This window comes from Zalophus californianus, chromosome 4 (genome assembly GCF_009762305.2).
Source record: "Zalophus californianus isolate mZalCal1 chromosome 4, mZalCal1.pri.v2, whole genome shotgun sequence".
Lineage (NCBI taxonomy): Eukaryota > Metazoa > Chordata > Mammalia > Carnivora > Otariidae > Zalophus > Zalophus californianus.
The window spans coordinates 126046214-126070811 of NC_045598.1; the positions used below are offsets into that span (position 1 = coordinate 126046214).

A 24598-nucleotide genomic window follows, 5' to 3' on the forward strand; every position below is an offset into this window, starting at 1 on the left:
TTGTCATATAAACATATTCATTATCAGATAAATATATTTATTGTAAGATAAATGTTATCATAAAATTTAAATTGAACTGGTATTTATTCTGATTATTATTACCAGAAAGCTGGGTTTTTCTTTAAGGCAAAGAGAACTTTTCTTATAATGTGAAATGTGAACTGATTCATTTTATAATTCAAAAGATTGTTCAATTATCAACTTGATATTATGAATGTTCTTTTTCTTAAGATTTATTTATTTTAGAGAGAGAGTGAGGGTGGGGGGGGAGCAGAGGGAGAGAAAGAGAATCTTCAAGCTGATTCCCTGCTGAGCGTGGGGCCTGACACAGGGCCCAATCCCACAACCTTGAGATCATAACCTGAGCCAAAAATCAAGAGTCAGACACTAAACTGACTGAGCCACCCAGGTGCCCAGTTACTATAAATGTTCTCATATAAAATTACATTTGTATCAGCTTGTTAATAAATGCTGTGATTTGTGGCAGGTTATAGATAGAGCAGTTTTCAGATTAAATTCTGCCACAAATACTAGCATCTATTACCAGATAGTAAGAAAGCAATCTGTTTTCTTAACTAGATGATGTCCCAGTCTCTGTCTTCTTAAATGCTCTAACCATACCTTGTATAACTTTTTTCAAGAAAAACATGAATTCTAGAGGCAAAATTCAGTTAATCTCTCAATCAGCCTCAAGTGACCAGAATCTTCTAAATTGTAGGAACACAAGACTTTATTGTATTTAAGTCTCAGGCACCAACTCCATATGTGAGGGAAGGCAGGCTTCCTAGTTTCTTATACCCTTTCATGCAAGAGTGGGAGAGTGTCTCTAAAATATATCAATCAATCTTTTCATGAAAATACCCACTAGCATCCCCCTACACATCACAGAGAATTCAACCGCTGAGCAGTAAAGGACAAGGGGAAGGAAGAAGTAGTGTACAAAGCATTTTACAGTTTTTCCAGAAGTGGAACAGCTAGTAACCACTCTGTGTTACAGTCACCTCTTATAAGCTTCTGAAAGTCTCTACAAGCTTCTGAAAGTCATATTAGGGTGGGAAAAATACAGCATTCTTTACAAAGTCTATTTTCAGACTTTTTTCAAAAACTTGGATTCTAGTAGAAAATAGGGAGGGGTTGCTAAAGTCCACCCATCTGCCTACCATTACCCAGTCCCCTCCCCAAGAGGGTAGTTCTCAAATTGTGGACCCCACACCAGACTCACTGAGTCAGACTCTCTAGAATTAAGGTCCAGAACCAGCATATTTAACAACATTGTGGTAAGTTGGGAGATCTCTGCCTTTGTGCTTTGAGGAACATGGTTTGCAAATCACTATGCTACAGTTAGTTTAATAGTTAGCACAACACAAAGAAAATCAGATCTCTATGGGGAATATTAATTGGAAACAGAACCACCAAAATCTCCAGTCACAGTGAACAATTAAAGGGCAGCCACCACAGGTGGTCCTAGGGTCCAGAGCAGGAGTCTCCATGCATTCCAAAGATCAAACCCAGGCCAGGGTGACTTCCTATTGTTTTTGCTTCATTGAGTTATGAGGTGAATGGTAATATAGTATAGGTAAAGGTAGGGGGGTTTTCTTTCAAATTCCCTTTTTCTGAAATAACCTTTTTTAAAATAGTAACTTATTGAAACATTTTATGTCTTACTGAAACATCTTATTATGGAAACATGACATTTAGAGAGAAATCTATTACTCAACGAATGTCAGTTAATGAACAGTGTTTTTTCTGAAGTCGACACGAATAATTTAATTGATGAGCACCATCAGCTAACATCAATCACTGAGGGGACATAGGTAGTAGCATTCCAAACAGAGAACAGAAAGAAGGGGTTTGGAGGAAGTGTGCTATATAAAGTCAAATATATGTAGAATAAACAAATACCTACACTGTCAAAAAATAAAACAAAACAGCATACCTGACAAGCCCTCATAAGCCAAATCACTGGAAGCAGGCAATGTTAATGTTAACACTGCTTTTACATGAACTGTTTATGTTTTTAATATCTGATTTCAAATTTTTCATATTGCCTCTCCTGTATGTAAGGATTTCACAATTTTGCATATTAAAGCATAGCAATAATTGACTATACTAAAAGTATCCTAAAAACAAGCCAGAATGTCCAAGAAAGGAATAAATAAATTTTAAAATATTTATTTCCAAAGAATATATAGTGGCATAGGAGAAAATTCTTTATACAATGATAATTGTTTTAAAAAGCAGAGATACAGATCTATATTTCAGTATAATAATGAGTTTGACCCCAATTTTGTAAACATATGCATACATATGTTTATTTGAGGTAGGTTGAAAAGAAGATTGGAGTGAAATAAATATACTGGCACATTTATTTCAACTCTGGGTAATACATTATTTTATTTTTGTTCCAAAATTGTCTACAATAAATGTGTATTCATTTTATAATGAGAAAAAAATGTTGTATTTTTCTGTGACCAAGCTTCCATTCTTTTGAAATGATTCTAGGATCTTTTCTACTTATTCATGTCCTCTTCAGCAATAAAATCACCCCCAACATATTTGAAAATATCCTTCAAGCAAAAAGACACTGAGCCCAAATTTGAACACAAATCACTAAAGCTTTAAAATTCTACTATCCTATAAAGAACATGTGGTTCATACATACAGTGGAATATTACTCAGTCATCAGAAAGGATGAATACCTACCATTTGCATCGACATGGATGGAAATGGAGACTCTGGACTCTGGGAAACAAACTCAGAGTTACAGAAGGGAGGAGGTTTGGGGGGATGTGTAACAGAGTGATGGGTATTACGGAGGGCACATGTTGTGATGAGCACTGGGTGTTAAACGCAACTAATGAATCGTTGAATACTACATCAAAAACTGATGATGTACTATATGTTGGCTAATTGAACATAATAATTTTAAAAAATTCTACTATCCTAGATCTCTCCATATGCCATGTACTGGCACATTTATTTCATACATAAAGAAGCTATAGGATAATAAGGAATTTTACCAGAACCTGGTGTGTCTGCCATATTGTCATTCATATTCTGTTGTACTTTAGGCTTTAGAAAGGATATGTCAATTACTAACAACTGAGACTTCACCTGTTATAGAGGCATAGCTTGAGGATATAAATCATACATACATCCTGTTCCTAATTAAGGAGGAAGACTGACATATGTCATTGGAGACAACATAATAGACAGCTCTTCTGTGACACCAGCTTTTACATCAGTCAAAATGTTGCTTAGGAAATACTTGTCAGGATAAGACAAGGTTATATATACTGTTACCCATGGGACTGAGGACAGTCACCAAACATATGTGTACAAGACAAAAAAAGTTGCTACATAAAATCTTCACTCTTGAGTTACTCCAGTGGTGTATATAGCAAAGAGAGGGTTTGAGATCCAGGAGGGAAAATGGAAAAGGAATTCAAACTCCAGAGTTGCTCTATAGGTGAGATTAGTGGGTAGGAGTCTCACTGGCACAAAGAAGAGGCACCTTGTAAAGCTATAGTCTAACAGTCATGGGTTCAAGTCCCAGTGATCCCATTTATTACCTTTGTAACTACTGGTGATTCACACAGTGTCTCTCATTTTCCTCATTGTGAAAGGAATATTAAAATAATCAAATGGATAAGATGATTACAAAAATTACATGAAGAAATATATGCAAATTATTTGGATCATAAGTGTTTGGGTTCCCTAGTAAATGCCCATTCATCTCTGGTCCATCTGTGAGGAAGAAATTGAGGCATTTCGTTGGTGTCAGGGATTGGGTTCCATGGGATGAGGCAAGTCAGGGGCCGCAACCCGAGGGAGCACAGGGCCCTGACAGCACAAAGAGCAGAAGTCAAGCCTAAATCCTTTAACACTATTTCTTCCCAACTGAGTCACAGCCCATTAGTGGAATGCACATCAATTTACTGTGCTGTGATTAGCACTTTTTAAGTGAAATGGAATGGACTCTATTATAGTTCAGCAAATGTGATAAGGGTAAGTTTCATGAGACTCTTGTTTCTGTTTCATATATATGTATATGTTAATGTATGTATGCTGGATTGTGATGTGAAATGTATTTATTACTGTGGATCAAGGTAAAAAATTTTTGAAAACTACTTCTTTAGAAAAAGCCAGGTTTCAAAGTCTCAGCCCAAAGGTTCACATCACAATGACTCAGAGCTTGAAGGAATCAGGATAGGAACTGATTTGTGACAGTGTGAAGGCAGAAACAAGATGATTGCTGGAACATGCTTGGGGTATCCACCCTCCCTACACCTATCATTAGTATGTAGTGAGCCAGGCTGGCTTATCACATGCATAGCAGACCCTCGATACTGGAGAGATCTGTTGAGATCTGGTCCCCAATATGCTGGGGGTTAGCAGCTACTTTCATATTCCCCAGGGAAACCACTGATTTCCCTATATTAAGCGTACCCTGGGTTTTGTTCACCTGCTCTGTGGAACCCCTCATCTGGGACTTGTTTTCTTACCTCCCTCTTGCCATACATACCTCTTGGGGCTGAGCCCTGTTCTCATTCTTCCCCACCTCACCCCACTCAGAGTTCTATGGACTCAATGGCACCTTGTTCTATTCCATGGCCAGTCCCCATACTTCTCCTCCCCCTCGCAACCCATATTGGGTCCAAAATGGAATTGATTTCCCACAGCTCAACTCATGATGAAACCTCTCTCCAACATGAAAACCTTTCAATACCATGTATTTAAGTTTGATTAGCTTATCTTCTGTGTCTTTAGCTAATCACCAGAGCAGACCAGAGAGATGGAGTATCACCTGCTTCCTGGGACACTAGTTCCCAAATACTGCCTCAATAACAAGCAGGAGTCTCTGTGTTCATAATACCTTCCAGCTTATATTTGCCTACAAGGATCTCATGCACAATTGTCAGGGGTCCTGCTGAGGTCCTGATAGCCAATGTATACCATGGTCCTGTGGGAAATTATCTTGATGCCATTTTAGGCTACCAAAATGCCAAAAGTACTACCAGGAAGTCATGGAATGGTTTGCTAAAAATCCACTTATAACACACAAGGAGAAAGAAGGGGAAAGAGGGGGAAAGAGACCATAAAGTTAATACATTTAGATAGGGTTACAGACAGACTGGAAGGACCTCACTGCTTGAATTCTGGGTTAGCAGCATTCATTTGTCTTCTCTCACTCTCTCTCTCTCTCATTCAATCTCTCTCTCCATGTCAATCTCTCTCTCTCTCTCCCCCCCCCACACACCCCTTTCTTACAACGACCAAAACTGAGATTTTAGCAAGAGTGCTCATGGACGTAAGGTGCCCTGGGCCCACACATTAGCTTTGTTGGAGAGATGTAGGTATAAGTACCTCTGGCCATCACTATAACTCAACAGTTAGCTGATTAACAGCCCTGGGTTTATTTGTATTTCTTGGGCAGAGGACACGTGGGGCCAGAATGGCTGCTATAAATAGGGTCTTATGAATATTACATGTTCATTTGGTGACCTGAATACTTTGTGCCTTTTTTATATTTAGCATCTCATAGATCCCATATATATTTAGTGTATAATGAATATTTGGTTCCCAGGACCTCATGAATATTAGATATCTTTTGATTCTGTCATTCCTTCCCACCTATGTTTGACCCATGCATGTTCTACTTACTGTTTGTCTATATATAACATAACTTAAATGTTTCACTTATTTTTTTACAAATTTATCATCTTCTATAATAGAATTAAATATTTCAAAAGCAAGTGCACATTACAACCACATTGCCCCTAACTGCCAGACTAGTAACCTTATGAAAGAAAGAAATTCATTTAAGTGAACATAACTTATCTTCACTGATATGGGAAATCTAGCATAGCTTCCAGAGCTGACTAGCTGGTTTTAACCACTATGAGCTATGTGGCTCCAGTCAAGTCACTTATTCTCCCCATCCTTCAGTTTCATCAACTGTAAAACTGGAATGATAATGGTATCTACTATATATGGCCATTGTGTAGATTAAATTAAATAATCTAAGGACTCAGAATAGTGCCCAGCACATAGTATATGCTATATAAGTGATAATTTTGTAATAAAATTTTCCACAGACCCCTTCACACAGGAGCCCTAAAACATCTTTTTCACCTAAGCTATCAACTTAATGCCATCTCTAGGTCTGGAATCTACCTCTGTTCCCTTTGGGAAAATTACAGTGGTGCTTGTCTTATCTCAGATTATGTGACAAAGCAAAGTAAATGTAAATATGACTAACACAATGAGATCAGTCCAATGAGAGGACAATGCAGAGAGTATTACAATCTCCAGTTCACTCTTCAATCATCTCTCATGTGAATTACACCATTTCCAATCATTTTACCCTCTTTTTTAACTCTCAAGTCTTATTCTCTGTAGAACTGATTTGCCTGTATTATCTGGCTGTGGTTTTTTCTCCTTCTCTGGCCCTATTCAGTTTAAAGTACTCTATATCTGCTAGCCAGCTTGTGAACAAATGCATCCTGCCCCTCCATCCATTTTCTACACTTGGCCAAGAATGCATCATCCTGATGTCTTATACCAGGATTCACACATCCAAGCCCCATTTGTCAACACCATTTGCCATTTCCTTCCAAGATCTTCCTCAATCACCCAAGTCCCATCTGAAGGTAGAAATGATGAAAAATGATAATAGTCACCCTTTCCCCAATAGCTGCTATGTACCAGGAAGTCTGTTCATGGCTTCCCACTCTTGATCTCTAATCCTGGTACCATAGGCATTATTGTTAGCACCCACAAGATTTCCTGTGAAGTATCTCTCATAAACCCAGAGACAGGAAAAATAAAAATGTATTCAGAGTTAAAATGTAAAATCAATACAATACAATACACTAGATCAGAAATATGTTATCACCTTAAATACCCAGAAAGTGAAGAGTCTTGCATTAATTGACCAAAACCAGATAGAATGTATAAAGTTATCTAAAAAAAGAATGTGCCATAATAATTGTAGAAAAAAAGAAGTCAGCCACTAGCTAGTTGACTGAAGAATCATTCCCAACTCCTACTCTCTTGTCACTTTCCACTATATGGATGAAAAAGCCAAGCACTTGCTTTTCCAGCCTTCTTTGCAGCTGGAGGGATGGGAGACAAGGCACATAAGGGGACCCAGCAATGGGGTCATATAACACAATTCTGACGAGTGAGAAATAACTGGAAGTCTGCTAGGTATGTCTAGAAGAGGTTTTGCTTTCATAACAAAAGGGACAATCCTCCCCCTATCTCCTCCTACCTTGGATGAGAAATGTAATGGCTACAATCAGAAAGGACATGGCATTTAGACTCTAATAGATCTGAGTTCAAATCTCAGTTTTCCCACTTACTGGAGGTGCAGTATTGGGCAAATTCTTTAACATGCTTCAACTGTAAATGGGTTTAATACCTGTAGATGTTCCAGTGAGAAGAGAATGATGCACCAGAATGGTCAGATGCTTGAATCCTCAGCTGTTACATTCTCTCCAACCAGCAGCTTCATGGAATTGCCAGATTTTAATCAGAATGCACTCGCTACCATTGCTACTCTCTGGGTGCATCCACATCCCTTGCTCTGCCCATATCTCTGAAAAAAGTCCATGTATTAAACTCTCTCAAATTGACCATTTCAGGGTGCTATATACTTTCTGCTAGAGCCCCAACTGATGCAACCACTGATGAAATATGCATGTCTGAGATGACTTCACTCAGACTGAGAGTAACAAGTCCAACCAGGCCTCAGAGGCGTCTTTCAATCCAAAGACTCCTAAACCAAGCCTTCCTTCCTTTCACGTCTGTTATTCACTCCCAAGTTACCAGGAAAGGACTCTGGTCTCCCACCTGTCTCAGGAACTCACACACACACACACACACACACACACACACACACACACCATCCCACCCCAACCAAAGAAAAGGAAATAGCATCCAAGCAGGGTGAATAGCTGGATTAAACTTTAAGAAGAATAAAGAGGGGTGCCTGGGTGGCTCAGTCGTTAAGTGTCTGCCTTCAGCTCAGGTCATGATCCCGGGGTCCTGGGATGGAGTCCTGCATCAGGCTCCCTGCTCGGCAGGAAGCCTGTTTCTGCCTCTGCCCACTCACCCTGCTTGTGTTCCCTCTCTGGCTGTCTTTTTCTCTGTCAAATAAATAAAATCTTTAAAAAAAAAGAAGAAGAAAGAAAAAGCAAGAAGGACTAAAATACTTTAAACATCTAGTTTCATGTTATATCCCTAAAGCCTACTATAGTGCAGTCAGTGAGCTCAATAAATGAATGATAAAAAAGACTGACCATGTCCACGTTCCCACTCCAGCCCAAGAAAGAAGGAAAAGCAGAGATGAAGGGGAAAAGCTTCCCTCACAACTAGGCTGGAGAGAGGAGGAGAAGGCCAACAATTATTCAGTAATCTCAACAGTCTGGAATTACTTGTATGTTTCATGTTATGTGCTTACCCTCCATTAATTTTGATCAGGTTATCAAAATCCTGAATTTCCTTATTTCCATCTGGTATCATATCTCTTATTTTAGTCTAGATTCCTCCAGAATTCAGACACACTGAAGTGTTGAGAAGCAACTTTCCTCAAGCTTTGTGGCCAACTTCCATTCATTGTTTAGCATGAAAATTAATACAACAGAATCCCAGTTCCTGCCAGAATTGAGTCATTTCCATAACCTTAGTGGCCTTGGGCTTTTCCTTTGGGCTTCCCCGCTAAGTGGCCTGTTGGGCTGCCTAGCTCTAGGTTTCCTGGTCTTTTGGCACCTCAGTGCCATTTATACTATTCTATCCCTACTCCTGCTCTCTTAAGATCTGCCTTTACTGCTGCTAGGAAAGCCACTTGCTATTGCCAGCAACTTACAGTAATCAGCAGCAATTAGCAGCAGCTGCCTGACTTAACACATATAAGAAGCAACTCAGCGAACTCAGAGGGAGAAACCTCTGAGAATCTGGACAATGGCTAACCCCTTCCCATCCTCCAGCTGCAGAGGAAGCCTTATACCTATCTCCCCAGAACTCTAAAGAGACTGCTAATCTACACTAGATCTTGTAAACTCACAAGGAGCAATTCCTTCTTTGGGTCGGCAACATGTCTTTCTGGAATTCCCTCCATGAAACGCAGTTTGGCATGCTCAGGTGTGGCGAGATGGCAAGTGACTAGCTTCATGTTATCCTCAGTGATGAAGGTTCAGAAGTCATTCACCTTAAGCTTCTTCCATCAGCAAAATGGCACCAAAGGACTTCACAGGGGTGATGTTCAGAGGTGGCTCACAGAAAATGAATCTTAACTCCCTCATTATTCCATTCAAGACATAAATTGGCTGTGCCCACCATCCAATACCCAGAAGTCAAAGTCTGCTGAAAAACAAGACATGGGCATCAGTGTGGAACTGCTGGTCATCTTCTGGAGAAAACCAATAAGCAATCGATCTACATATCATTAAAAACAAACAATTATTAAGCCTCTCCTATGTTCCAGGCACACTGTAGGCACTGGTATTCAGAGATAAGGAGTTCACAGGCTGGAAAAAGAGTGAAAGATCTAAGACAGTTATTATACAATATGATAAACACTGTGATAGCAGGAAGTACTGTGTGCTAGGAAAGCTTATAAGAGGACATGAGAAAAGACTTCCTGAGAAGATGATGCTCAAACCAAGCCTTAAAGAACAAACAGGAGTTAGCAGGACAGAGACAGCCGAGGGCACATCAAGGGGCAGTTGGTTTGAGACAATGAGAGAACCTGAGACAGTTGTGGTGCTGCACTTTTAGTTCAGCTGGTAGGTGAGGGGACAAGAAAGGCATGAAGTGGCAAGAGATGAGACTGAAGAAGGAGAGTCAAAGGAGGAAAAAGTCTAGAGGTTCTTGGTGAATTCCAAGGTTCTTCCAACCACTATCTCTATTTTCTTAAAAAGGAGCCATGAAATAATGGAATTTTAGGAATAGAAGAGAATTTGGATATCAACTATGGCCAACTGTTTTATAGGTAAACTCAGGCCCACGGAGGTCAAATCAAGATAAGAGGCAGCACACTGAAATGATGGGATGATAGTAGTTCACATATGTAAAACATCTTACAGCCCATCAAGCCCTTTCACTTACCACATATCAATAATGGAAGGAAATGTGAACAAGTCAAAAGACCTGAGTTGTTAGCATGCCTCAATCACTGCCTGGGATGAGTGATCCTCAGTAAGTCCTTTCATGGCTCTGGATCTCATTTTCACATCTACAGGATGAAGAGGCTGGATCACTAAGGCTTTTTCCAGTTCTAACACTCCACATTCGTAGAAGCTGGTATTACTGAGTCTTTACTGCCATGTTAGAAAAAAATAACTTCTCCTCCAAAGGCCTGGAGTTATAATTTTCTGAAGGTTTTCAAGGTGGATCTAACCCATATTTCTAATCATAATCCTTTTCCTGCTTAAACAAAATGGTCACAAATAATCTAACATCACCCTTATTAAAACTGTCCCCAACTAAACAAAAAAACAAGGTGCCTCCATAAACTCTGGAAATCTCTCTGATCTCGATAGAGTCAGTATTGTACTCCAAACTGAAATTGTTTCATGATATGCAGACGCCCAAAAATTATAGCTTTCTTTCTTTTTTAAATTTAGGCACTAAAAACCTACAGGGACATTCCATAATAAAGAAATGAATATATTGCACCTTCTGCCTTTCTCTTCATTTATTATTAAAGATATTTTCAGGGGAGCAGGCTCACATTGCTTAGGAATCCATCCGGGCCTGCTGATAATTCTCATTATGAGGTGAGGAGCACAATCCGAGAGGTCCTTCATCTTATGGAGAGTGGAACAATGTGGCTGTCAACACAAAGATTGAAGATGCAGGCAGGCACTACTCAGCAGGAGCAAAAGGATGCCTCGGTAGCAGTGATCATGTTTCATGCAAACAACCTAAAATCAAGAGAAAAGAAAAAACTGAAAATGTAATTTGCTAAGTTTTTCAACAATGGCATTTATTTTTTAAATAAGGGTTCTGTGCTTCAAAGCATCGTGCTCTAGTGTGGGATCTGAACATGGAAAAGCTCAGCCTGTCTTTGAGGAGTTTACGAGTAACAGGAGAGATGACAAATGAGAGTAGAAGGCAGCAAGGAATGGGTATCACAAAATCACAAGGTGAGTTCAGAAAGGAGAGAAATCTCATGCTGGGCGAGTGAGGCTGCAACCAATTGGGGCAGGGCAGGGCTGTGGCAGAAGGTGAGTGAAGCATCTGCTCTCCAGGGTGTCTGGACCACCTCCCTCACTGGACATTCTTCCTTCACTTAACCATTTCCCTCCTTGCATCATCTGGATATCCTTTCTTCCTCTCCTTCTTTCACTTGTTTATTGTGTATCACCTCCACTAAAATGCAAGCTCCATGAAAGCAGAACTTTGCCTTGTTCTCTTCAATGCCTAAAACAATGACTAGGATAGAACAGGTACTGAATAAATGGTAGGAAGCAAGGCAGGCATGCAGGAAATAAGAGGGGAAAAGGGAAGGAGGGAGGGAAAATACAATCCACAGAAATGAATTCATGTCCCTACTCATCTTTCCCTTACATCCTATTTACATTTTAAAGTCTGATGTGGATTCCTTCCACTGAGAGAGCTGCCCCTGCTCTGTTTAGCCCACCTAATTCTTAACTTGACCCTAAATTCTCTTACAGTCCTGTGCCTGGCCATTCCCCACCATGCATCCCACCAAACTACACAATCATTTGTACATGCCATGTCTTTGTTCCTGCTGTTCCTGTGCCTAAAAGAGCATCCTTCTTGTACCTTTCTCTGCCTGATAAACTCCCACTCATTCTTCAAAATACAATGTAGCAATTTAGCAATATCTTACAAAATGTTAAATATGCACTCCTTTTGATCCATTTACCCATTGCTATAAATGTATCCTTGGGGTTTTCTCACACAAGGCAAATGTTAGCTCTTCTAGGAACCTCTTTCTGTACTCTGAGGCCAGGCCACTGGAAGAGCACACAGAGCACACAGAGCACCCCTTTCATATATTATTTATCCCACAATGTGTAACTATTTGTTTACAAGGTGTCCTCCTTATAGTAAACCTAACCAGCTCATGAAACTTACATTCTTATGGGTAGACAGACAAAAATGTAAGTAAAAAAGCAAATAAATACATAAATATATACTTTCAAATAAAAGCGGGGGAAAAAAGGATAATGCAATCTCCAAGTAAGGAATGAGAATCCCCCTTTTTAACTTATTATGTACCTACTGTGTATCATGGTTGACACATTTTTAAATCTAAATTCTCCTCTGTTTGTACTATGCACTTTGATATTCTATGGTATGTTGCAGGCATCTAGGTCCTGTCTGCCCAAGTATGCTGTAAGATTATAGTGGGCAGAATCCATATCCTATACATATTTGCCTGCCCCCATGTCATCTAGCACATGGTGCACAGCAGGATTTCAGTTACTACCTGGTTGGTCATAGAAATAACTAAAAGCACAGGTGCTACTGACAAGTTTGAAACATCATCTATGAATAAAGAGATAAAACCCATGGAGAAAGAGGAGTCCAAATATGGCCTCTGAATAGCTCATATTAAAAACAAATAAACAGCAAGATGGCGGAGGAGTAGGAGACCTAAATTTCGTCTGGTCCCAGGAATTCAGCTAGATACTTATCAAACCATTCTGAACACTTAGGGACTCAAGAGGAGATTGAAGAAAAGAATAGCAGCAACTCTCTGAACAGAAAAGTGACCACTTTCTGGAAAGGACCCAACAAGCGGCAGATCCAGGGAGACTCCCCTTCCTCCCACAGAAGGAACAGCGAGGGAGCTCACCGCAAGGATCTGCTGGGTTGGAGATTCCACACGGGGTTGTGTGCCAGAGATAGAAACGCTCGATCACGGGCCGGGTGAGCACAGAGTGAGGCCAGAGACCCGGGAGATGGGAATGATTGACTGCTTTTCTCTGGGGGCTCAATGAGGAGGGGTGCCCCGAGTTCTCAGCTCCTCCGGGGCAGAGATTGGGAGGCCGCCATTTTCACTCTCGTCCTCCAAAGCTGTACAGAAAGCTTGCAGGGAACAAAAGCTCCTGAGAGCAAATCTGAGATTACTTAGCCCAGCCCTGACAAGGGCGGGGCAATTCCGCCTCCAGCAAAAGACATTTGAGAACCACTGCGACGGGCCCCTCCCCCGAAGATCAACAAGAACAGCCAGCCAAGACCAAGTTTGCCGATCAATGAGAACGGCAGAACTCCAGCGCTAGGGGAATACTGCACATAGAATTCATGGCTTTTTTCCCATGATTCTTTAATCTTTCAAAGTTAATTTTTTTAATTTTTTTTTGAATTTTTCTTTTTCCCTTTTTCAACAAATATCTTATCAATATCTTTTTTAAAGATCTTTTTTATTTTTCATTTTTAGAGTCATATTCTATCCCTTCATAGTAGTTAACCTTATTTTTTGGTATATATATATATATATATATATATATATATATATATATATATATACACACACACACATATATATATATATGTTGTTCTCTCGTTAAAAATTTTGGGATACAGTTTCTTCTAACAGACCAAAATATACCCTAAATCTCTACTGTATGGCTTTGTTCTAGTCTCCTGCCTGATCACATTCTCTCCCTTTTTTTTTTAGTTCCTCTTCTTTCTTTTTCAACCAACTTCTTATCTTATCAATTCCTTTTATAAAATCTTTTATAACTTTCATCTTTACAGTCATATCCCATCCCTTCATCGTTTTTACCCTTATTTTTGTACATATATAAGTTTTTCTTTCTTTAAAATTTTGGGAGGGACTTTCTTCTACAGACCAAAATACGCCCAAAATCTAGTGTGTGGCACTGATCTATGCACCAGCCTGATCATATTCGATCATACTCTTTTTTCTTCCTTTTTTCTTTTTTTTTTTTCTTTTTTCTTTCTTTCCCTTTCTTTTCCCCTGGTTTCAGGTCTCTTCTGATTTGTTTAGTGTGTATTTCTCTGGGGTCATTGTTACACTTTTAGCATTTTGTTCTCTCATTCATTTATTCTTCTCTGGACAAAATGACAAGATGGAAAAAATCACCTCAAAAAAAAGAACAAGGGGGGCACCTGCATGGCTCAGTCATTAAGTGTCTGCCTTCAGCTCAGGTCATGATCCCAGGGTCCTGATATTGAGCCCCGCATCAGGCACCCTGCTCCACGGGAAGCCTGCTTCTCCCTCTCCCACTGCCCCTGCTTGTGTTCTCTCTCTCACTGTCTCCCTCTGTCAAATAAATAAATAAAATCTTAAAAAAAAAAAAAGAACAAGAGGCAGTACCGACTGCCATGGACCTAATCAATAGGGACATTAGTAAGATGTCAGAACCAGAGTTCAGAATGACGATTTTAAAGATACTAGCTGGGCTTGAAAAAAGCATGGAAGATATTAGAGAAACCCTCTCTGGAGAAATAAAAGAACTAAAACCTAACCAAGTCGAAATCAAAACGACTATTAATGAGGGGCAATCAAAAATGGAGGCTCTCACTGCGAGGATAAATGAGGCAGAAGAGAGAATTAGTGATATAGAAGACCAAATGATGGAAAATAAAGAAGCTGAGAAAAAGAGAGATAAACAACTACTGGATCATGAGGGCAGAATTCGAGAGATAAGTGATAGCATAAAGCGAAACAATACTAGAATAATAGGGATCCCAGAAGAAGAAGAAAGAGAGAGAGGGGCAGAAGGTATATTGGAGCAAATTATAGCAGAGAACTTACCTAATTTGGAGAAGGAAACAGGCATCAAAATCAGGGAGGCACAGAGAACCCCTCTCAATATCAATAAAAATAGGTCAACACACTGACATCTAATAGTAAAACTTACGAGTCTCAGAGACAAAGAGAAAATCCTAAAGCAGCTCGGGACAAGAGATCTGTAAGCTACAATGGTAGAAACATTAGATTGGCAACAGACCTATCCGCAGACACTGGCAGGCCAGAAAGGACTGGCATGATATATTCAGAGCACTAAATGAGAAAAATATGCAGCCAAGAATACTATAACCAGCTAGGCTGTCATTGAAAATAAGAGAGATAAAAAGCTTCCAGGACAAACAAAAACTAAAGGAATTTGCAAACACCAAACCAGCCCTACAAGAAATATTGAAAGGGGTCCTTTAAGCAAAGAGAGAGCCTAAAGGTAACATAGACCAGAAAGGAACAGAGACAATACACAGTAACAGTCACCTTACAGGCAATACAATGGCACTAAATTCATATCTTTCAATAGTTACCCTGAATGTAAATGGGCTAAATGCCCCAATCAAAAGACACAGGCTATCAGATTGGATAAAAAAACAAGACCCACCGATATGCTGTCTGCAAGAGACTCATTTTAGACACAAAGACACCTCCAGATTGAAAGTGAGGGGGTAGAAAACCATTTACCATGCTAATGGACACCAAAAGAAACCTGGGGTGGCATCCTTATATCAGACAAATTAGATTTTAAACCAAAGACTATAATAAGAGATGAGGAAGGACACTATATCCTACTTAAAGAGTCTACCCAACAAGATCTAACAATTGTAAATCTCTATGCCCCTAACATGGGAGCAGCCAATTATATAAGCCACTTAATAACAAAAGCAAAGAAACACATCGACAACAATACAATAATAGTGGGGGACTTTAACACCCCCTCACTGAAATGGACAGATCATCTAAGCAAAAGATCAACAAGGAAGTAAAGACTTTAAATGACACACTGGAATAGATGGACTTCACAGATATATTCACAACATTCCATCCCAAAGCAACAGAATACACATTCTTCTGTAGTGCCCATGGAACATTCTCCAGACTAGATCACATCCTAGGTCACAAATCAGGTCTCAACTGGTACCAAAAGATCGGGATCATTCCCTGAATATTTTCAGACCACAATGCTTTGAAACTAGAACTCAATCACAAGAGGAAAGTCGGAAAGAACTCATATACATGGACCTAAAGAGCATCCTACTAAAGAATGAATGGGTCAACCAGGAAATTAAAGAATTTAAAAAATTCATGGAAACAAATGAAAATGAAAACACAACTGTTCAAAATCTTTGGGATGCAGCAAAGGCAGTCCTAAGAGGAAAGTATATAGCAATACAAGCCTTTGTCACAAACCAAGAAAGGTCTCAAATACACAACCTAACCCTACACCTAAAGGAGCTTGAGAAAGAACAGCAAATAAAGCCTAAACCCTGCAGGAGAAGAGAAATAATAAAGATCAGAGCAGAAATCAATGAAATAGAAACCAAAAGAACAGTAGAACAGATCAACGAAACTAGGAGCTGGTTCTTTGAAAGAATTAATAAGATTGATAAACCCCTGGCCAGACTTATCAAAAAGAAAAGAGAAAGGACCCAAATAAAATCATGAATGAAAGAGGAAAGACCACAACCAACACCGAAGAAATACAAACAATTATAAGAACATATTATGAGCAACTCTATGGCAGCCAATTAGATAATCTGGACGAAATGGATGCATTCCTAGAGATGTATCAACTACCAAAACTGAACCAGGAAGAAATAGAAAATCTGAACAGACCTATAACCACTAAGGAAATTCAAGCAGTCATCAAAAATCTCCCAACAAACAAAAGCCCAGGGCCAGATGGCTTCCCAGGGGAATTCTACCAAACATTTAAGGAAGAATTAATACCTATTCTTCTGAAACTATTCAAAAATTGAAATGGAAGGAAAACTTCCAAACTCATTTTATGAGGCCACCATTACCTTGATCCCAAAACCAAAGACCCCATCAAAAAGGAGAATTACAGACCAATATCCTTGATGAACACAGATGCAAAAATTCTCACCAAAATACTAGCCAATAGGATCCAACAGTATATGAAAAGGATTATTCACCACGACCAAGTGGGATTTATCCCTGGGCTGCAAGGTTGGTTCAACATCCGCAAATCAATCAATGTGATACAATATATTAACAAAAGAAAGAACAAGAATCATATGATCCTCTCAATAGATGCAGAAAAAACAATTTGACAAAGTACAGCATCCTTTCTTGATCAAAACTCTTCAGAGTATAGGGATAGAGGGTACATACCTCAATATCATAAAAGCCATCTATAAAAACCTACAGCGAATATCATTCTCAATGGGGAAAAACTGAGAGCTTTCCCCCTAAGGTCAGGAACGTGGCAGGGATGTCCACTATCACCACTGCTTTCCAACATAGTATTAGAAGTCCTAGCCACAGCAATTAGACAACAAAAAGAAATCAAAGGCATCCAAATCAGCAAAGAGGAAGTCAAACTCTCACTGTTTGCAGATGATATGATACTGTATGTGGAAAACCCAAAAGACTCCACCCCAAAACTGCTAGAAGTCATACAGGAATTCAGTAAAGTGGCAGGATATAAAATCAATGCACAGAAATCAGTGGCATTCCTATACACCAACAACAAGAGGGAAGAGAGACAAATTAAGGAGTCGATCCCATTGACAATTGCACCCAAAACCATAAGATACCTAGGAATAAATCTACCCAAAGGGGCAAAGGATCTGTACTCAGAAAACTATAAAATAGTCCTGAAAGAAATTGAGGAAGACACAAAGAAATGGAAAAACGTTCTATGCTCATGGATTGGAAGAACAAGCATTGTGAAGATGTCAATGCTACCTAGAGCAATCTACACATTCAATACAATCCCCATCAAAATACCATCCCCTTTTTTCAAAGAAATGGAACAAATAATCCTAAAATTTGTATGGAATCAGAAAAGACCCCAAATAGCCAGAGGAATGTTGAAAAAGAAAAGCAAAGCCGGCGGCATCACAATTCCAGACTTCCAACTCTATTACAAAGCTGTCATCATCAAGACAGTATGGTACTGGCACAAAAACAGACACATAGATCAATGGAACAGAACAGAGAGCCCAGAAATGGACCCTCAACTCTATGGTCAACTAATCTTTGACAAAGCAGGAAAGAATGTCCAATGGAAAAAAGACAGTCTCTTCAACAAATGGTGTTGGGAAAATTGGACAGCCACATGCAGAAGAATGAAACTGGACCATTTCCTTACACCACACACAAAAATAGACTCCAAATGGTTGAAAGACCTCAATGTGAGACGGGAGTCCATCAAAATCCTAAAGGAGAACACAGGCAGCAACCTCTTCGACCTCAGCCACAACAACTTCTTCCTAGAAACATTGCCAAAGGCAAGGGAAGCAAGGGCAAAAATGAACTATTGGCATTTCATCAAGATAAAAAGCTTTTGGCACAGCCAAAGAAACAGTCAACAAAACCAAAACACAACCGACAGAATGGGAGAAAATATTTGCAAATGACATATCAGATAAAGGGCTAGTATCCAAAATCTATAAAAAACTTATCAAACTCAACACCCAAAGAACAGATGATCCAATCAAGAAATGCACAGAAGATATGAACAGACATTTTTGCAAAGAAGACATCCAAATGGCCAACAGACACATGAAAAAGCGCTCAACATTGCTTGGCATCAGGGAGATCCAAATCAAAACCTAAATGAGATACCACCTCACACCAGTCAGAATGGCTAAAAGTAACAAGTCAGGAAACGACAGATGTTGGCGGGGATGTGGAGAAAGGGGAACCCTCCTACACTGTTGGTGGGAATGCAAGCTGGTGTAACCACTCTGGAAAACAGTATGGAGCTTCCTCAAAAAGTTGAAAATAGAGCTACCATACGATCCAGCAATTGTACTACTGGGTATTTACCCCAAAGATACAAATGTAGGGACCCGAAGGGGTACGTGCACCCCAATGTTTATAGCAGCAATGCACAATAGCCAAACTGTGGAAAGAGCCAAGATGTCCATCGACAGATGAATGGATAAAGAAGATGTGGTATATACACACAATGGAATATTATGCAGCCATCAAAAGGAATGAGATCTTGCCATTTGGAACGACGTGGATGGAACTGGAGGGTGTTATGCTGAGTGAAATAAGTCAATCAGAGAAAGACATGTATCATATGACCTCACTGATATGAGGAATTCTTAATCTCAGGAAACAAACTGAGGGTTGCTGGAGTGGGGGTGGGGTGGGAGGGAGGGGGTGGCTGGGTGACAGACATTGGGGAGGGTATGTGCTATGGTGAGCGCTGTGAATTGTGCAAGACTATTGAATCACAGATCTGTACCTCTGAAACAAATAATGCAATATATGTTAAGAAAAGAAAAAAAGAAGAAGATAGCAGGAGGAGAAGAATGAAGGGGGGTAATTCGGAGGGGGAGACGAACCATGAGAGATGATGGACCTTGAAAAACAAACTGAGGGTTCTAGAGGGGAGGGGGGTGGGGGGATGGGTTAGCCTGGTGATGGGTATTAAAGAGGGCACGTTCTGCGTGGAGCACTGAGTGTTAGGCACAAACAATGAATCATGGAACTCTACATCAAAAACTAATGATGTAATGTATGGTGATTAACATAACAATAAAAAATTTAAAAAAATAATAATAAGTGGTAAATGACCTGACAACCAAAGGAAATAATAGAATCAAAAGAAAATCAGAATCCCAAAGGAATTATTATAATTATAATCTTCCTTAATTAAACTGACCTAAAATGGAGGTTTTATCAATAAATCCCTCAGCATGTAAAGCAAGAACACAGACCTTAGGGAACTAAAAGGGGGACATGATTAAACTGAAAGAAAACCACATTTTTGAGAGTACAATCATTTCACACTTTCCGAAGGGCCTTTTTCCAAGCTGTTCCTCACTGCCCCTCATGAAGTTTCACAAAAGAACTCATTAGGCTTTGAGAAGTGCAGGTTGACATTTGTAATGTGTATATCAGGTTATAATACGTTGTTAAATGTGAAGAAATAAAATCAGTAATCTTCAATTCAAATAGATCAATAAGCATATTCAATCGCCTGTTCCGCTTGCTATAACAGTTACAGATGATAAGATTTTCACCTTGTACTTAAAGTGATATTAGGCGATTAGGTCAGGAGCCTTGAACAGCCAAATGGGCAACTCATCACTTTCCTATCAGCACAGCCCTATGGGTCCCGGCCTTCAATATTGCATCTGGGTGAAGAGCTATGTTTTTGAATTGCAATCTCTGTCCTCCATTGCCAGTACAACTAGCAAGTAAGGAAAAACTGATTTTTTAAGGGCCTGTATAGAGGAGACTGATGTTAAATCTACTTTGGTGTTTTAATAAACTGTTAAAATTGAAGATCAGATGACCTTATGAACATTTTGGGCTTGCTAAAATCATCTTTCTCCAAATTTGAAATTCTTCATCACCCTAAGCCCTACTCTCTCCCAGAAATTAACTATCCTAGAAGAGTCCTGATGGAATTCTTTATTTCACTAAGAGGAATAAAGATATTCTAGATGGAACTTCCATCTTCCATTGTAAAAATGATGCTAGCTAACATCTACTGAGTGCCCACAATGCCAGGCACTGTTAAATGTTTTACATGCATTATCTCTTTTAAAACTCATAACAAATCTAAGTGGCTAAAACTATCATGATCCTCACTTAGTGGATAAGGACAATGAAGGACTGACAGATTAGGTAACTTGCCCAGGATGACACAGGAAGTACTGAGTCTAGGACTGGAAACCTGGAATCCAGACATAGTGCCATAATGCATATCTTTTCAAAACATCTCTATACACTGTTGTCATACTCTTCTTTCTAGTCTTACATTATAGTAAATACCATTTAAGTTACCTTCACAGTTCCCAGTAACCCCCTTCCTCTGAGAACTGCCTATACACACACACACACACACACACACACACACACACACACACACACACACACACACACACACACACACACACCAGAAAAATCCTGCAAACATGTACCTACTATGTTACTTCACCTTTTTGGTCATTGCTGACTGGATCATGAGTGGACACTTGACCCAAGTCAGGCCAGTCAGAATCTCTCTCAAGAATTTCAACTGAAAGCTCTAGTGCAGAAGCATTAGCAGTGGTCATGTTAATGGCCAAGTTCTCTAGTGGTTGCCAACGTTCCCAGAGCTGCCTGGCTTAGCCCCTTCCTGCATACTCCTTATCCAGTTTTCCTAGAATTCCATGAAGTTTCTTTTCATGAATCTAGGTTGCATAAGAGTGGTACCAAGACATAGTCATTTATTCATTCAATAAACTTTTCAAGCATCTACTATGTGACAGGCACATAGATGGAAATTTAGTGGGTGGAACCCAACATTAAAACAACTAACCACACAAATAAATATATAGTTTCGAGTTGTAAAAAGTGCCACAGCAAAAAAGTATTGGTGCTGTTAGAGATGGAATTACTTTTGTCATAAATGTGATAATATATGTAAAGCACTTAGCACAGGGTCTGGTTCCTAATAGGCTCTCAGTGTATGTATATTCTTTGGCCAAATTCTCTCTAAATAATAAATAATAGTTCTGGCACAACGTCTTCCTGGTTGAGGCCCAAATCCTGCCAAACTCTTCTAATTAACTGCTAATTTACTCCCTGCCTTTGGTTTCTGCTGCCAAATTATTATTCCCAAAATATCCTTTTATTATGCCGCCTATTTGTATCCCATGCCAAAGAATTTGGACTCTTTCCTGTAAGCCAGCTGTGAGGTCTCAGATGGGAGAAATGTAGGTAAGCAGGATTCTTGGTCACCTGCCCCGCCTTACTCCAAGGGAAAATAAAGGTACCCATGGGGGTGAGAGGGTGCATGAAAAATGAATGTCAGGTAGGCCATACAGCACTCATTATTTCTATTGGGTTAAATAAGTAGTCCAGCAATCCAATCTGCCCAGATAAGTTTTGACCAATGAGGGAAGGAGGAGGAATGGAGAGAGCAGCTCTGAGGTAAACCCTTCATTCTTCAGGACTGGAAAGACTGCTTTGATCACTCAGAGCAAACTTCTATGGAGATGGTGAGTTCAGTAAAAAGTTCAACCATCAGTTCCATCTTCTTCACCATATCTGGATGTTGGAAACATTCTCTTTTCAAAGCAAAGGGAGATTCAGCCCCACCAGGTGCTACTCTGCCATCTATTCTCTCCTCCTCTTCCTCTTCCTTCTTCTCCTTCATCTCTCATTCTAAAGCATGTTGTGACATTTAATGTGGCTACACACAATAACGATCAATTGCACAGTATTATGCACAAGGGCCTAGCTGGTTTACGATGGGAATTCTGGCTGTCTGAAATAGGGTTTATTCCTGGAAAGGATAATGAAAGCATAAGAACTTGATTTTATGAATCATACTACGCTGTGTGGAAGCAAAGTACACCTTATGAAAAAATCATTACTGTTCATAAAACTAAATCCAAGTCTGCTCCTGAAGGAGTAGTGAGTTCAATGAAACACATTCCTTTTTCCAGAGAAACACTATGATACCCATTAAATGACAACTTTGAAATGAAGTAGCACTTAAGAAAAATGCTTACAAATTAGCAATTAAATGTAAACTGCCCTACCTATCAGCGTCTTTCTCCCTCCATTTTTTTAATATTTTTTTAAGATCTTATTTATTTATTTGACAGAGAGAGAGATAGAGAGAGAGCACAAATAGGCAGAGCGGCAGGCAGAGGGAGAGGGAGAAGCAGGCTCTCCACTGAGCAGGGAGTCCTGCGTGGGGCTTAGGACCCTGGGATCACGACCTGAGCTGAAGGCAGCCACTTAACCGACTGAGCCACCCAGGTGCCCCTTCCCTCCAATTTTTAAATGTAAGTTAAAAGAGATCCTTAGAGAATGTTCAGCAGATAAGGCAGAAGTAAAACAACATTTTCTACTTCCACAGTGCCTGTGGACCCAATCAATTTAATATGGGTTGGGCACCTCTCAACCTGAGTCCAGGAACCTCTACTTTCCTCCTTATCATCAACCTGAATTCTGGCAGAGACAGAGGGCACTTGTCCAGAGAATTAGTGGGTTTGGATCCCAGCTGCTAGGCCTGCCTGCCTCTCTCCTATTACTGATCCTCACATTTCTCAGGAGGCCAAATGGAAAGGAGATAATAAAATTCTCAAAGATGTTTTCTGGTTGATGATCATTTCAAAAGCCATTGTGCAAAATTTTCCCCCATCCTTGAAGTCCTGGAGGCTTGAAAGAATAAAGTGGAAACACTTTAGAAAGGATGAATGGTATTCAGAGCAGACTTCAGAATAAACTATATTTTTAAATCTGACAGCAGGAACCATTCATTCAACATTTATTGAGCCAGGAAACTGACTCAGAGCTAAGTATTCAAAGATCAATACCACATAGTACTTGCCCTTAGGGAACTCCTAGTCCAGTAGAGAAACAACCACTTTAAATATTTTCAGAAACAATACAGGTTTATATAGTATTGAAAAAAATATTTGTTATTTTGATACCCAGTACCCACCACCCTTCTGATATTAGCACTCAATTTTGCCTCCCTCATTGGATTCAGTCTGGATGTAATAATTCAGTTATGGTATGATGTCCAAGACCAAACCAAATCAACTGGATACAATTCTCACTGAAAATCATATACAAGCTACTACGGAACTACAGAAAAGTATTCATAACTCAGCCAGGAAAGATCAGGAAAGGCTTCCTGAAGTAAGTGACACTAAATTTGAGTCATGATAGCCAATCAACAGTTAGGGAAACAGGGTCAAAAACAAAGACGTTTAGTGGGGCGCCTGGGTGGTTCAGTCATTAAGTATCTGCCTTCGGCTTAGGTCATGATTCCAGGGTCCTGGGATCGAACCCCACATTGGGCTCCCTGCTCAGCAGGAAGCTTGCTTCTCCCTCTTCCACTCCCCCTGGTTGTGTTCCCTCTCTCACTGTGTCTCTCTATGTCAAATAAATAAAATCTTAAAAAAAAAATAAAGACATTTAGGAGCATAATACACAAAAGAAAAGAGATATATAGCGGCAGGGAAAGAACAGCACAATGGAGACACACATGTATAATTTATTCCAATAAAAAGTTTGAAAATAATACTGATATTTAGGTCTCACCCAACACCAATTGAGTAAGAATCTTTGGAATTGAGACCAGGTATTGGTCTTTTCTAAAAGGCTCCCAGATAATTCTAACTGTGGCTAGAAACAGCACACCAAACCATAAAGCAAACACCTGTACCTGCAGAGCAGACCCTTCACATTCTGGTCCCAGACTTCACTTTCCACTTATTTTTCCACCTCTCGGCCCTCTTCCCTTTTTTTTAAGCAACAATACTAAATTTCTTGTAGGTCTTCAAACATATCGTGCCTCCTCAACTATTTACACAGGCTCCTCCCTCCTCCAGCCTCTAGGAGGCTGCCTCTTCCTCGTTGGACATCTGGAAAGTTGTCAATTCTTCATGGCCAGCTCAAAGCCTAGCTTCCCTGGAAAGCCTTTCCTGACTCCACTACAAACTGAGGAGCTTCTTCCTCAGTCTTTCCCCAGCACCTATCCCTACCTCCACTGTTGTGACCATCTTACTGTCTTATAACACTTTCCACCTCTCCCTCCACACTAGACTCTGAGCAAGGATGTTGTCTTATTTTTGTATCTCTAGCCTGGTACATATGATTGCTACCCAACAAATATTTGTGAAAAATACAGCAGAC

General features: G+C 39.7%; 1 protein-coding gene across 1 annotated transcript in view; it reads right to left on the minus strand.

The window, feature by feature from the left end:
- CRH (corticotropin releasing hormone) overlaps nt 1–24598 on the minus strand; it is a 184623-nt gene that overhangs the window by 93095 nt on the left and 66930 nt on the right. The window contains exons 6-8 of the mRNA XM_027575150.1: nt 10739–10931; nt 10114–10240; nt 9071–9369 (exon numbers count right to left, since the gene is read on the minus strand). The gene's annotated coding sequence lies outside the window, so the exon portion shown is untranslated. The remainder of the gene's footprint in view (nt 1–9070; nt 9370–10113; nt 10241–10738; nt 10932–24598) is intronic.